The 16,946-nt window shown below is 32.2% G+C and overlaps 1 long non-coding RNA gene across 1 annotated transcript in view; it reads right to left on the reverse strand.

The window, feature by feature from the left end:
• Positions 1–497: 497 nt before the first annotated feature.
• Positions 498–16,946, reverse strand: part of LOC122468287 — a 32,558-nt gene continuing 16,109 nt past the window's right edge. Inside the window, exon 2 of the long non-coding RNA XR_006293200.1 lies at positions 498–673. This is a non-coding gene — a long non-coding RNA (uncharacterized LOC122468287). The remainder of the gene's footprint in view (positions 674–16,946) is intronic.

Genomic DNA, 16,946 nt, shown 5'->3' on the forward strand with positions numbered 1-16,946 from the left:
TATTTAACAAAATGTTTCTTTGGCTTTTATTGTACCAAACTTTGTATTTTAATTCTTTGCTGTATCTAGATTCAGTTAACATTACCACCCTTGCAAATACCATGAAGATCTGAATTACTTGTTTCCCTTTCATGTCTGCTTACAAACTGGTTGGTCCTTTTAGAACTCATCTTCCATAGGAATATCTTGCCAGGTACAACCAATAATAATCCAAAAACACTATGAATTTTAATTTTCCACTTTCTTCTTATATATCCACCAATTCAGTATGTATGTGGTTTACTTCCCAGGTTATGGGAGATGAGAGGGGTTTTAAGCAATATATTATCACCACATAACATGGACTGCCATCTTTCTAAACACTAAAACTTTCTAAACACTAAAACACTAAAACTTACTTTGCTGCCAATTTTCTGAATATTAAACCAATACCACACATTTTAGTCTTTGTTAGAAAAGTACTATAATTCAAGGTAAAAATAACATAACAAACCACGTGAAATTTTGGTTGTTATTCAAAATGAAATGTCATCATATATATACACAGTCAAATAGGGAATTGCCAAGCACCTTTATATGGAGACTTAGGGACTCTTGTGTCCTCTGTCTTGTGGCATTTCCATCTTCCCAGGTCTCTTCTAGTTATATACTGGATATGTTGCTTTGATCTTGTCTATGGAAAAAGAGAGAAAGAAAAGAAGATGTATTGGCTTAGTCCAAGGTGATATACATCTCTTCTACCCAAGTTCACTGGAAAGAATTTGTGTAAATGTCATGGGGACTAGGAAATGTAATATTCTTATGCCTACAGTTAGAAAAAAAAAGATTTCTGAGCATCTTGTGTGTTCTGACCACATTACATAGAAGAAAAACACATGTGCATACAACACAAAATATCACCTCAATGTTTTTTCATCCTTTAACCAGTTGTCACATTAACTCTGAAGGAATATTTTTCTGGAATAGATTATGCTTCCTCACCACCAAATTTATATATTGAAGGCTTAAACTTCAATGTGACTCTTTTGGAGATAGAACCTTAAAGAAATAATTAAGGTTGAATGAGGTCATAGGAGGCCCTAATCTAAGATGACTGATGTTCTTGTAAGAAAAGGAAGAGATACCAGGGATGTGTATGCCCAGAAAAAAGGCCATGTAAAGACACAAGAAGACAGCACTCTTGCAGGTCAAGGAGACAGGGCTTAGGAGAAATCAATTCTGATGATACCCTGATCTTGGATCCCTAGATTCCAGTACCGTGAGAAATAAATTTTTGTAGTTGAGTCACTCAGTCTATGGTATTTTGTTGTGGCAGCCCTAGCGGACTAACACAAATATCATAACTTTTCATTTCTGTAAATGTCTTAAGTACTCCTCTGAATGTCAACATAAAAGTCCTTGACTGAGGTAAAAGGATATTAAACACTCATTTTTCAAGATATCATGCTCACCTCTGGGTTATTTATTATTTTTGGTATTATTAACAGAAATTAAATATATATGCTGTGAGGGTGCAATATATAAAGAAAAAATCCAAAGAAGAAAAGGACTTCTTAGTTGTCTGTCACTTATGAAGTGAAGAAAAAGTCATGAGAGCAGGGGCTTGTTAGAGTGAACACTTTGACTTTGACTACATTGCATCCTGTGAGATGAACACGTAGAAGAGCTAAAAAAGACAGCAAAGTAAAATATACATAAAATCTAAAAATAGATTATTTAATTTTATTTAGGTATTTGCTTAGAGAGCACATATTTGTTTAGAGGCCTGTAAACTTCTATTCATGTAAAATCCCCTCTCTCAGGAGCCAATTGTAGAAGAGATGCTATACACAGAGGGGGTCATACATTCAAGTTCCTATCATGATATCTTTCCCCTTAAAAATGGGGCTCTATAATAAATTCCTTGTTTAGAAAATAAAGCCTGATAGAAGATTTCAGTAAATCTACTACTTTTCAGTGGAGATGGTAAAGAGGAATCAGAAAAATATTGAAAAACAAGTTTCCTCTGTGTATACTCTGATATTGTCAGATTATGAATGCAATAGACCTTCCCATCATACCATTTTTCATCCATGTTTATACCCATTCCCAGCTACATGGCTAAAGAAGTAGATAATATGTTATACAGAATTTCTGAGACTTGACAACCTTGATGCCCTTTAAGATAGAAGTGCCCAATACTTACAAATCAACACTGGTAACTTCCAAGTTCATAATAAGTTGAGTCATGCATGAGAGTCTTTAAATAATAAGTAAAATTTTGAACGCTCATATGGTCTTAAATTAGGTTTTCTTACTGTATTATTTATATAACTGAAAACATAAATATAGCTGAAAAATTATACTTTAACAGAAAATTAATAAAAATATCCAAAATTAGTACAAATGATGCAAAATACAACATTAAAAATATATGATATATGTTGTTGTGTTGAATAGAAAGTGACTCATTTTGTGGCTTATTTATCTAACATATACTAAGTAAAGAACAAACCATCCCTATATTACCCTTTTTAAATTACAATAATTTATTTATTAAAAAAAATTATGCTATGGTATTTTTGGCCTTCACTTGGTCAAAACTAACATATGTCCTTAAATTACTTTGTAGTACTAAGTTATTTTCATGAAAATGATTTAATGAACATAACTGATTAAAAATGTCTTTTTTTAGGATTACCTTTTGAATAAAAGCAGAATTCTAGAGAAGCTAAACACATTGCTTGAGAAAACACTGAACTCTGACCTTAACTTGGAATAAAGTAAGAAGCACCAGATGCCAAGATTCTTATATCATGACTTAAATGGTAAGGTGAAATCACATTAGAATTGATAATAAATACTATGATTTAGAAAATAAGAAAATGTAATACATGCTAACCAGATGAAAAGATACTGTTAATGATATTCAATTTTCATACCTCAATGAAACAAATATTTAAAACTGAGAATATACATTAAATACTTTCTCATTTTCCTTTTTCTTCATTGTTCACTGTTTTTTTTTTTCCCCAGAAAATTCTTCAAAAAAAAAAAAAAAAGTAAAAGCCAACTATTTACTTTAAAAGAGACTGTAACAAATAATTGAGCTGTTTTTCCTTCCAGGGGATAATGTTAACATTTTCATAATCTGCACATCTATAGCAGTTGGAATATATCTGTGAAAACTTTGTGACATTAAATTGTTTATGTAATCAGGGACAAGATGTTTAAGCAGATGAACTCTGGAAATGAATATGTAAACATGAGTTTGTTTGATTTCCAGCAGTCATGCACTACAGTGCCTGCCATTAACATTGCTTGAATATTGGGAATCCATCTAGTTAGATGTATCTCTAGTAAGTAAATTCACCTTCTTCTGTGATGGGTGTTTCTATCACTTTATGAGATATAAACTCTGCATAATGATAGAAAAGAAAATTAAAAGTTATAGAGGACATATTTACACACAAATTAAGACATCATGTGAAAACTTTGTGAACAGTTTAATATAATAAAAATAGCAAGCACCAAGTTGTGTGTATAAAAACACAAAAGGGAAGCTAGAAAATAAACAGTATTCTTACATAAAAAATTATCTTAACCATCATGACTGGAATGACTAAATAATCTAAGTAATATGGGCTCATTTCAAAAAGAGTTTGGAAAAATGATATACAAATGCAATTGAATTATGGGACCTCATTTTTAAAAAAATCAAAGGAAATAGAAATTTCTCACTTATGTGTGCCATGACACCAATAGCAGGTGTTAGATTATTTTCATTGATGTAGAGAATAGTGATGTGTGACCCCTCAGTGAATTTATAAATAAATATTTTGTTAATTCTGTGATAGAATGAAACCATAAAATTTCAAGTTATTAATTAAATGTTAACAATTCTATCTTTAATGCCTAAATGAGTTTCTGACAGTAATATGTTCTCAGCAAATATTGTTATATGCATTCTGTAGTGAATAAAAAAATACTTTAAAATTGAATTATTCAGTCTACTCAGAATTTGACTTTGTGGCTTAGAATGAGTAAAGAAAACATGTAAGGAAAAATGACAAATATGAAAATATAAGATTACAGGGATATTCCATTAAACTCAGTGAAAATGAAAAGATCAGCCTCATCAAACACTTCAAAGTTATCAAAATATTTTATGCTTTACTGAGTTTTATATAAACTTATAAAAATGTATTATCAATGAGATTTACAAAAAACCCCATACAATTCATGGAAAAAAATAATCAAAATGCACCCAATTAATACATAAGACAAAGCAATAAAAATTACTCCTGTATACTCTTATTGCATATAAAATTGGAGATGGAAATAAAAGTTAAAAATATGACCCTTACATATACCTTTAACAACTGGATAGAATCTCATGTTATTGGAAACTCCAATGGACATCAAAAGGCACAACCTAAGCTTCAAGATGGTTAAAGCACACTGATTAAATAAAATAAGTGAACTCAATTTAATTGAGATAACAAACTAATATCTCTATTGTATTAAAGTAACTTTAGGTATAAGTGGTTTACCTTATACTAACATTATCAAATTTTATAATCCTTTTGAAAAGTAGTGCTAAATCCTTGTATACTATCTCATAAAAGTAATGTAGCATTTTTGTTTTAAAAATTAAAAACAACTTGGGGAGCCTGGGTGGCCCAGTCGGTTGGGCAGCAGACTTCGGCTCAGGTCATGATCTCGCGATCTTTGAATTGGAGCTCCTTGTTGGGCTCTGTGCTGAGCGCTCAGATCCTGGAGCCTGCTTCCGATTCTGTGTCTCCCTCTCTCCGCCCCTCCCCTGCTTGTTCTCTGTCTCTCCCTCTCAAAAATAATAAACATTAAAAAAAATGTTTTTAATTAAAAACAACTTAAAATATAACTGAATTTGGTAATTAGAATTTACAGTGGGTTTATCATGTAGTAGCTTATAATAAGATACCCAGGTATTTACATGTATTTTTTTATATTTTTGTATTTGTATAAGAATGCTTAGTTGATATAACAACTTGTTATATATTTCCTAATCCCCAAGTAAGCCAATGTATTTAGAAAATAAGTTAATGTCATCATATTAATTAGGGCATATTAAGTCAAGAACTGGATATAGTTTCAAGTGAACCAACATATTTAGTTAGATGTGTTGAGTTTTCAAATGTCGTAGCAATGTAATGTAACATTCAAACATATAAGGTTCGAATTAAAAAATCATGCAGGAATATTTGAATGATGAATGACTAAATCATATTTATACCTACTAGTAGTTCTTATAAAAAAATAGTCTCAAATGATGTATAAAAATTACAATTTTAAAATGTCACATTGCTTTGAATTATCTATATTTTTATTTGCATCTAATCTCTACTTTCTTACCTATCTGGTTGTAATGACAACTGATATCTCATTAATTATAATTAAGAAATCCAATTCAGAACAAATAAGAATATTTTAGGCACCATTTTTTTTCATATTTTCATCTCCATATTTATTGAAAATAACGTGTAAGAGTAAGAGCAGTTTAGGAAATACTTGTTGAAACAAAAAGGGTGAAATAAAAAGGTTAGACTATAATATAAAAAGTTAAAATTACAAGATTAAAGTTATAAGTTAAAAGATAAAGATGAAAAAATTAGAAAGAAATGAGAAAATATTTCAATTTTAATTAATTAAATTAATTAATTAAATATTTCAATTTAGTCTTGGTATAAAACATTATTTTTAGTCAGCAATGCCTCTAATACAACTGAAAGTACAGTCATACTGTGATTAAACTTATAAAAATGGTATGCATTGTTTATTATTTTATAATGCAGAATAATTTCAATAAAAATAAAGAAAATTTTTTCTAATTTACTTTTTTAATGGTTACTTTTTGAGAGAGAGAGAGAGACACACACACACACACACAGAGCGCAAGCACGGGAGGGGGCAGAGAGAAAGGGAGACACAGAATCCAAAGCAGGCTCCAGGCTCTGAGATACCAGCACAGGGCCCGATGTGGGGCCCTAACCCACAAGCCATGAGATCATGACCTGAGCTAAGTCAGACACTGAACTGACTGAGCCACCCAGGCACCCCGCTAATTTCTTGCATAACTAGAATAATTCATAACTATAATAATTTGAAAATACAATTTTTACTGTTTAACAAAATGTGTCAATTTTAAGCATCAAGTAGACATAATTATAATTGAAACATAATAAGACTATACTTCTTAAACCAGGTAGTTACAAATTTAATTGAAATGATGATTGATCTAGTCTTTTACAAGTTCTTGGTTCCATTATCAGAACAACCTTAAAATGAGGGCCCGAAGGTGACAACTCATTTTCTTAAACAGTTTCCCTTGCTGTTATGTTTCTTGTGATCTTTTACTTTCCTTATCATCCATGGATTTTTAGTTCAGTCTATTATTTAAATTAGAGGGAAAATGACATACATTACACCAAAGATTCTATGCTTTAATGTTATAATCTAAGCAAAACAAAACAAAACAAACAAAAAATACTTCAAACAAACCAGCCAACTGTAACACTCTGGATGAAATATTACACTTTGGATGAAAACCTAACAGCAATAAACTTTTATTAAGTTGGAGCCTGTAATTATGGAACGTGGCTAGGAGAGGCCAATACTTGCAAAACCCTATCATGTACTTTTAGTGCATTTCTTCTATCCCCAATAGCACAGAGGGATATTTTAAAATTAAAATTGTATTAAAACAGCAAATTTAAAAACCTTGGAATATGAAATCTGAATAAAATATATTAACTTCCTTAGGCAAATACCTTGTATGTAATGGAAAGACCGTTCAACTATAGAGATTTTATGTCCACTAATATTAATTTTTAAAATTATGAATACTTTGTTGTATTCATTTTTAGTTACTACTAATAATAGGTACAACTAACACTGATTTTATTATTTTTATATGTCAGGTGTTATGCTGATAGGTTTATATATGTTAAAGGTTGCCATCAAATTCTCATGAAGGCAGTGTGTAACTACAGATCTAGTGAGAGGTGGAGCTGGCATTCACACCCAGATCTGTCTATCCTCAGAGCCAGTTCCCTCAACCACTACACTAAAGTGAATTGAAATATGAAGTAAACACATGCTTTCTAGGGCTGGTGTGCTGTAATAATAAAACAAATTAAGCTAAGTGTTACAGAAAGCATATTGAGTTGGCTAATGGCTACTGGGAAGACTCCTTGTTTTCTTTTTGTCAGGTTAATTCTATGTACTCTGTGTCCAAGGCCAAGTTCCCTGGAAACAATTCAGAGAAAGAGATTCACATACACAGTGTTTATTGGAGAGTACTCTGCAACAGTACTTAGGAAGGAGTGAAGAAAGCAGGATGAAACAGATAAGTTGAACTCTGAGATACGTAACTATACATAATATAGCATGGAGGGATCTTAAAAAAGAAAAAACAAAACAAAACATTGTGCTAAGGAAGAGAAACTAGACATAAAAGGTCCCATATTACATGATTCCATTTATATGAAATGTCCAGAATAGAAAGTCCATAAAGACAGAAAGTAGATTAGTGATTTCCAGGGTCTGGGCATAAGGGAAAATGAGGAATAATTGCTAATCAGTGTGGAGTTTCTTTTATTAGTGATAATTTCCCAAAGTGGTGATGCATGCTAAACTCTTTGAATATACCTGAAGACTGATTTGTACACTTTAAAAGGATGGATTTTATGTCATGGTAATTATATCTTACTACCTGTTATAAAAAAAGTCCTCACAACTCAAAAAGTAATGCAAAATATCTCTAAGAGCATTTAATAGCCATACTATGTAATAATTTTATCTTTTTAATCAGAGATTTTGCAATCTATTAAGACTTTCTGATTTCTGTTTAGGGTAAATAAGTGCCAAATTCTCATTAATTTTAGGTTGGCTCTATTTTTTGCTTATAGACTACCTGGCAATACTTATGTGATAATATATATCTAGTATGTCTTATATCATCATCAAGACCATTATTTAGAACCAGAGAAAAAACTACCCCAAAAAACAATAAAAACAAAACCCAAAAGTGAAACTATAAAGAAACTTTACTCCTTGTAGTATTTTTTTTTAAGAAAAGGAGAGGAATCCCAGAGAGATAAATTGATGAAGCTCCATCACTTATGATCATAAGTATGTATACACTGATATACACTGATATACTATCCTTCTTAGTGATTTTATAATAATGATACAGATTTTCATGTTTAATTTTAAAGACTTTTTGTTGTAGATGTGTGTGTGTGTGTGTGTGTGTGTGTGTGTGCATGTGTGTGTGTTTCTTCAACTTAGCTTTCATTGTCCTTTTTAAGTATTGAATTTCCCAAATCTTTGTGGGAAAAATATTAAATAATTTTAATATTTGTTTAGTTGTTTTGTTAAGTCAAATTATGAATTAAATGTCAAAATTCTTACTAAAATACTTCATTAAAATTAATAAACAATGTTTCTACAAGTTCTATTTTTAAATTGATATAAATCCAGATGTCATTAAAACACATGTAATACTTGATCATGATATATTGCATGTTTTATCATTTTAAGGCTTATTGAAAGAAAATCTTTTGAAAGAATTATTTGTATTCTAATTCAATAAACCTATGATCTATGTAACTAGATCAACCGTTACATAGAATAATATATTTTTTATCATTAAAAAATAGTGGTACACTGAAGTCTGCAACCATTACATATTTAAATTCAGTAGATTTTTTATTGTAGAAAAACGTAAAACACTTTTTTTGTATAACTACAATAACTACAAGGTAAACAAGGCCTTAAATAACTAAGACCTAAAAATGCTATTCTATGCTATCCATTTAAATATAAGTTATATATTTTAACTGTGTTTAATTTCTTAACATTATTTTACAACTGAAATAATTATATTGGATATTTTTTTCTATGCATAATAAAATAGAAAAGTCACTAAATCATTTGACAGTATTTTAGAATGCACCAAGAAACCTTTTTTTTTAATGAAATGGTGTCAAATTCATTATTATTTGTCTATTATTCATGGTCCTTTTATAATATTGTAATTGTGGAAGGTAATCATTTACATTAAAAACAAACAGATTTAATTTTTATTTCAGAATTGTAGGTAGGAGCAAAGTGTTTAGACAGTTTTTTTTTATTAATTTTTTTAATTTTTTTTTTTTAATTTATTTTTGAGACAGAGACAGAGCGCGAACAGGGGAGGGGCAGAGAGAGAGGGAGACACAGAATCTGAAACAGGCTCCAGGCTCTGAGCTGTCAGCACAGAGCCCAACGCGGGGCTAGAACCCACAACCCGTGAGATCATGACCTGAGCTGAAGTCGGACGCTTAACTGACTGAGCCAGCAAGGCGCCCCATAGACACAGTTTTAAAAGGGAGTAAAAAACTGCTTATGCTACTTCTCAAAAAAAGAACATTATCTATGTCCATCACAATAATATATTACTAAATGTGCTTTAAAAAAAATATTTCTAATTATATTAACTAATTCTCTAGCTTCTTCAAGTGACATTTACTAAGCATTTTAATTGAGTATTCAAGTATTTTCATTTGACTTCGTAGGTCAATTCACATTTAAAACCTGACAATAATAAGTTTTATAGCTGCAAACTTTTTTTTTTAAATTTTTTTTTTCAACGTTTATTTATTTTTGGGACAGAGAGAGAAAGAGCATGAATGGGGGAGGGGCAGAGAGAGAGGGAGACACAGAATCGGAAACAGGCTCCAGGCTCTGAGCCATCAGCCCAGAGCCCAACGCGGGGCTCGAACTCACGGACCGCGAGATCGTGACCTGGCTGAAGTCAGATGCTTAACCGACTGCGCCACCCAGGCGCCCCTATAGCTGCAAACTTTTAAACCATGAGTCTTAAATACATTTTGATATTTTAATGTAAATTATGAATTCATTAGGTAATAATAAGATTTTATTTTGCATTAAGGTTGCTAGAAGGCTTGGTGTAGTTTAGAATTTATATTACAAAATTTTCATTTGAGTATTAAATTATGACATTAATATGGAATAATGGAATATTACCAGTTACTTTTTTATTTTGTACATACATACATAAAATGTATCATGTACATAATAATATGTCTAAGCAACCTTTTAACTATTAAGTACATGCAAATATATATACTTATAAATGTATATACTTATAAATGTATACTTATAAATATACTTATAAAAGTATATAAATATATATACTTATAAATATATATACTTATAAATGCAAGTATATATACTTATAAATAGAAGTATAAATATTTACTTATAAATGTATAAACATATATACTTATAAATGTATGCAAACATATATACTTATAAATGCATACTTATATATACTTATAAATGTAACATTCATTTTTTAAACATAGGTTTATATTTTAATAATAAATTATTTTACTATTATAAATTCACCTCCACCACATGGTCAAGTTATTTTATAAAACATACATATGTACTTATTGTATTGTTTAGGATAATAATGAAGTATGAAATAATAAGATCAAATGTTAATGCCTGTTTTCTCAGAGTATCTTTTTTTAAATGTTTTATTTATTTTTGAGGGGGGGAGAGAGAAAGAGAGAGGGAGAGAGAATGAGCAGGGAGGGGCAAAGAGAGAGGGGGACAGAGGATCTGAAGCGGGCTCTGAGCTGATATCAGAGAGCCAATGTGGGGCTTGAACTCACAAACTATGAATCATTACCTGAGCTGAAGTCAGACACTCAACTGACTGAGCCACCCAAGTGCCCTTCTCAGAGTATCCTTATTGGTATTTATTACCATATATTTTCACAACTTCCATTTATATTACTATTCTGAATTTTGTTGTTTGATAAGTTGAAAATCTGTTCATAGTTGAAAATCCCACAGAGTGGTTTAAATTGTTGTATTAATGCATTATTGAATGTTTCTCACTTAAAAATATGTTTACAAAATACTTGAATACATTTGTATTATTTATAATGTTAAAACTTTCTTTCATATTCCTACTTATGGTAAAATAAACACATGAGCATTCAAACATTTAGACATGTATAGATACTGACTTGCATATTTGTCTTAGTCATCTTGGGCTACCTTAACACAATACTAGACTGGGTGCCTTAAACAATTGCAATTTATTTTCTCTCAATTCTAGAGTTTGCATGTCTAAGATTAATGTCTCAGCAATGTCTATATCTGGTGAGGGCTCTCCCTTTGGGTTGCCTTCTCCTTTCATCCCCTTATAACCCTTCCTTGGTGTTTAGGTCTTCAACATACAAATTTTGGGGAGACGCATTCAGTCTATAACTGCTGTTTTTTAAGACTCTTTCAAAAGTTTCTATCTGAAGTTATTTGATTTTTTAAATCTGTATTAACACAATTTATGCAACAAAAATAACAGATACTGCTATTAATCTGTAAACAATACGGGTGCCTGGGTGGCTCAGTTGGTTGAGGGTCCGACTTCGGCTCAGGTCATGATCTTACGGTCTGTGAGTTCAAGCCCCGCGTTGGGCTCTGTGCTGACAGCTCAGAGCCTGGAGCCTGCTTCGGATTCTGTGTCTCCCTGTCTCCTGCCCCTCCCCCGCTCATGCTCTGTCTCTCTCTCTCTGTCAAAAATAAATAAACATTAAAAAAAAATTTTAAAAATCTGTAAACATTAAGCCAGTTGTAGTTTGAGGTCTACAAGCAAACATGCTTACACAGGGAGAAAAACTATTTACTCCATTAAATGTAACATAACTTTTTTGGAGGCAATAGTCATTCTATCCTTGCTCCATCCCACTTTGGCTTCATAGCAATCTATTATGTATGTGCCTACATAACAGCTATGTAGTGATTATCGCTATATATATATATATATATATATATATATATATAGCCAGATTCTTAAAAGGAATTAAGCTCAGAGTCCGATATTTTCCCCCTTCCTTAAGCAGTACCTGAAATATTTTTCCCCAAAGAATAACCTAGAACAACAGGAACTCAGAAGACCTATAACCTTTTACTGAGTAAATCCCAGGAGTTAAGGCATTTTCCTTATTATATTAACATTTCTTAACGTGACCAACAAACAAACAAAATATGTATATTATGTATGTCTTATATATTAGGTATTATGTTTGAAAAATAATTGGCATATATTTATAATAGTTTATTTAGAAAAAAGAAAATGCATTTTCATCATTTCTTTTTCCTTTTTGTTTTTATATGTCTTCTTTCGAAAATCAAATACCTTAAATACAAAATATGTGTTCAATCCATTTACTCTCTCATTTTATAACAAACTCACAATATGTAAAATGTCTCTTTATAATTACCATAAAATCTAATTTAATGGGGAAATGACAGAACAATTCAAATTATGATAGGAGAAATGTAATTGTATTGTTAAGATTAAGTATATCTAGTAAAGTGGAACATAAGTTGTTTATTCTATACTAACCGAAGGGCTATAAATTAGGTGTGACACATAAAGGAAGGAATTTCAAATTTTGGTGCCAACTATTATTCAGACATAAAAGAAAATTAGTCAAAACAGAAAGCATGTAAATGTTATTGACAAATATGACTTTGATGTAAAAAGATAGTCAAGAAAGATAATTGTGAGTTTTATATTGAATTTATTGAAAATTATGCTAATTGCTATATATAGATATAATGGTTGAATTGGAGGATATGAGCTGGAAGTATAAATTATGGAATATTTCTCAGGCTAAATGAATGAATCCACACTTACATGTGAGGGTAACTGTTCGAATGCAATACTAAAATGAAAGGGATATATGCATAGATGAATGTTAAAGTAGTTTTAGGTACACTAAGATTTTATGTATTGATTATCAATACATCACATGGATGAGAAAGATATATGAAAAACTACATTTGGATATGAATATGTCCATGATCACTTGGAATTGTTTTTTATCCTGAAACCCTGATTTCTCAACTAACACACATACCATAGACTATCTCTTGAAGGCAGAGATTTATTTATTTATTTATTTTTTTCAAATTTTTTTTTTCAACGTTTATTTATTTTTGGGACAGAGAGAGACAGAGCATGAACGGGGAAGGGGCAGAGAGAGAGAGGGAGACACAGAATCGGAAACAGGCTCCAGGCTCCGAGCCATCAGCCCAGAGCCTGACGCGGGGCTCGAACTCACGGACCGCGAGATCGTGACCTGGCTGAAGTCGGACGCTTAACCGACTGCGCCACCCAGGCGAAGGCAGAGATTTAAGATGTGAAGAAACTCCACAAAAATTAAGGATCTGTGTAGGGGTAAGTAGATGGGACTTATGTGGAAAGAGAAATGTCTGTTCATGCAATGACAGGGGAGTGGGGAAGTGAGTTTTCTAGGATAGAGTTAGGTAGAGTATAGATGCAAAAGGTTGTTTCCCTAGGTACACATTTATGTAAAACTCCTGGGGAATTTATAAGGAAGGCAATAGCTGTTAGTATACATTATGGGTGTAGATTTGCTATATTCCATGAGAGAAAATGTTCTGAAGATTTTTAAAAGGTAGTGGACTTAGGAACAAAATAAAAACAGTTGTATTGATTACATTGCATATTCCTTTGTGCAGTCGGCTCAACAGCAGTATGAGTGCTATTAAAATACAGTTATAAGTAAGGATGATTTAGGTTTGGAGATTGGCAGAGTGGCTCTAACAGAGAGTTATATATAGACCAAAGTTTCTATATCTATAAAATGTATTTTTTTATGTTTATTTATTTATTTTGAGAGGTGAGGGTGGATAGAGAGAGAGGGAGAGAATCCCAAGCAGGCTCTTCACTGACAGTGTGGAGCCCAATGTGGAGCTTGATCCCAGGAGATTATGACCTGAGCTGAAATCAGGAGTCAGTCTCCTAACTGACTGAGCCACCCAGGTGCCACTATAAAATATAGTTTTTAAAGTATCAACTTGAAGCTCCATGGACTTGGGTACCTCAGCTCTGCAGTTTACTCTTGTATCTTTAGGTCTAGCAGGATACCTTGCACAGAATGAGACTCTCCATATTTGCTGAATGAATACATGCATTAATGAATAAATAGGGTCTGATGAGAGTTAACTAAAGCAATTCACCATAGATTCTAGGATTGTGAGTGTTATATAAGCTGAATTTTATAAGTGCAGTGAAGTCTCTATGAATATTTCACTTAGAATTAACAATAGAAGTACATGAGAACACTTCTATAAAACAAGCATGATAAATCTATTACTTGATATAAAAAAATCTGAAATAGAATATTATAATTTTCCTGAGTTTTAGCATCATACATATGCCTAAAGTAAGTATTTATTGCATGAATAACATATTAATATAGGAAAACCCTAATCCTCATTAAAAATATTTAATACACATTGGTGGGCATTTTAAAACTATAAGCTATACACATGTCACATGTTAATTTTTTTTTAAAAATAATTTCTTATTCATAAATATCATATTATATTTCATTCGAAATTATATGTTACAAGTATAGCAAGCCTATCTCCCCAAATGGCACAAATTGAGGCTGTAAGACATCAAAGACTATCAGGTATTTTGATTAATGTATCAGTTTAACCAGGTGGGAGAACACATAGAAATATATATAACCACATTAATTTTATTTTCTAAGCCTAGAGAAGGATTAGGATTATATTTAGAAATAAAATTCTGAAAATGAAGTGTGATTGTGTGATTTAGAATGTTGCTAAGACCCATGTAGTAAATAAGATTTTGGAAGCATTCTAAAATAATATGAAAGAGCTTTATAAATATTAATTTGTTATAGCAATGCATTCACTCCATAGGCATAATTACAGGTTTGTCACCTTTACTCTTGTGCCTGATGTGGAAATAGTGGAAATCTATAATTAATAACTTGGTTAACACAGTAGGATGGCAATGTGTTTCTCCCTATGAATGTGATACAATCAGGATGTCGATGTGGAAGCTATGCCAAAAGCTTTCTGAAGGCAATCAGCCTTATCTGACACCAAGATATAACCAATTGCCTGATGTTTAAACTGATGCCCTGTAGTAAATATGGCACTGAACAAAAATTCTCAGGGTTTCAGAAATTATTTTCCAGACAAATTAGCATATCATCAATTCAGAAGTGGAAATCCACTCCATGACACCAAATTAGAGAACTAATAGGAAGCATAGAAAAATAAAGTTCTAAAAAAATCCAAGAAGTAATTTAGAGGACATAGTGGTTAACAGCTGTGGAAGCAGGTGCAAAGCATGCATAACTAACAAAGTTGAAAAAAAAAACCTATTAAAAGATTAAAATGCATACCTTTAACCAAAGTACAGAATTCAAATATAGAAGGGCACCACATATTAAAGCCATTAACCTTTTTCAAAATTGTAAAGCATGTGAACTTGATCTTCTAGGGATTTTCCACTTGCCCTTCATCATTCTAAATGCACATGCATTAAATACATTTAATGGTTGCTGATATTTTAGAGAGCCAGTGATTAGTGTTTCTTCCTCCCCTGCCCAAATTCAGAATCAGAGAGAAACAGACAACCACAAACCTCTGATACAGGGAACTCTGTGGGCTGGAAACCAGAGCAGGGTGATGTCCTTTCTACTGGTAAATCTGGAAAGATGTGCTCAAAAGAGATGGGTGGAGCATGTACAATTGCTTAATGCAAAACTCATTCACTTGGGAAATTGCTTCTTCTCCTAAGGTAAGGAATGAATAACAGGGGCACAGATAAAAGTGGAATTTTCCAAGTTTACTTCATCTGGTTCCTACTCGGCAAGAATAATCTTTAAAAAGGAAAGGATGGGGCGCCTGGGTGGCTCGGTCGGTTAAGCGTCCGACTTCGGCTCAGGTCATGATCTCACGGTCCGCAAGTTCGAGCCCCGTGTCAGGCTCTGTGCTGACAGCTCAGAGCCTGGAGCCTGTTTCAGATTCTGTGTCTCCCTCTCTCTCTGCCCCTCCCCTGTTCATGCTCTGTCTCTCTCTGTCTCAAAAATAAATAAACGTTAAAAAAAAATTTAAAAAGGAAAGGATAAGAAGTTATACTACATTACAAATTACATCTTAAAACTTAAATGTTGTCACTTCTAGTTTTTGTATTTCTACTTTAAGCAATTTCTCTTTTTTTAAGTTTTTTTTTAAATTTTTTTTTTTGAGAGAGAGCAGGGAAGGGCAGAGAGAGAGATTGAGAAAGAGAGAGAGAGAGAGAGAGACAGAGACAGAGACAGAGAATCCCAAACGCTCTGCGCTGTCAGAGCAGAGCCCTACATGGGACTCAAACTCACTGCAAGATCATGACCTGAGCTGAAACCAAGAGCTGAACACTTAACTGACTGAGCCACCCAAGTGCCCCTACTTTAAGCAATTTCTTATTCATAATAGACTTTGGATTGCATTACAAAAGATAAATCAGTCCAATGATTCTTCTTTCTCTCCTCCCCCTTTCCTTTCCTTAACTCCTCTTCCATTACTTCTTTCTCAGTGAAATTCACCAGCACAGTTCAATTATGCCTACGAAACTGCAATCTGTAGTTCACGTTTTAACTAAAGTATTATGGACACTTTTTAAAAGTTACATAATCACATGAAGGAAGATGCTATATGAATATCACGGTAGGCAGAATGTTAAACTGATACCCAGTGGCCCAAACCTTTATTGCCATATTTTATAAATCACTCCCTTTTGGAGGTGGACAAGACCTTTGAATATGATGAGCTATTACTCCCATGAGCAGTTACCAATAGTTGCTTTGAGTAAATTGAAAGTGATATTATCCTGGGTGAGAAAGATTATCAGATGAGCCCTTAAAGAAAGTAAAGTATCAGATGATTTCACCTGACCTGGTCTTGAGGAAACGACCTACCACATTGTAAGAGATCTTATGGAGAGGATCATGTGGCAATGATAGGTTGCCAACCTCCGAGCCAAGAGTATCTCTGGCCAATAACTAGGAAAA

Source organism: Prionailurus bengalensis, chromosome B1 (assembly GCF_016509475.1).
Source record: "Prionailurus bengalensis isolate Pbe53 chromosome B1, Fcat_Pben_1.1_paternal_pri, whole genome shotgun sequence".
Taxonomy (NCBI): domain Eukaryota; kingdom Metazoa; phylum Chordata; class Mammalia; order Carnivora; family Felidae; genus Prionailurus; species Prionailurus bengalensis.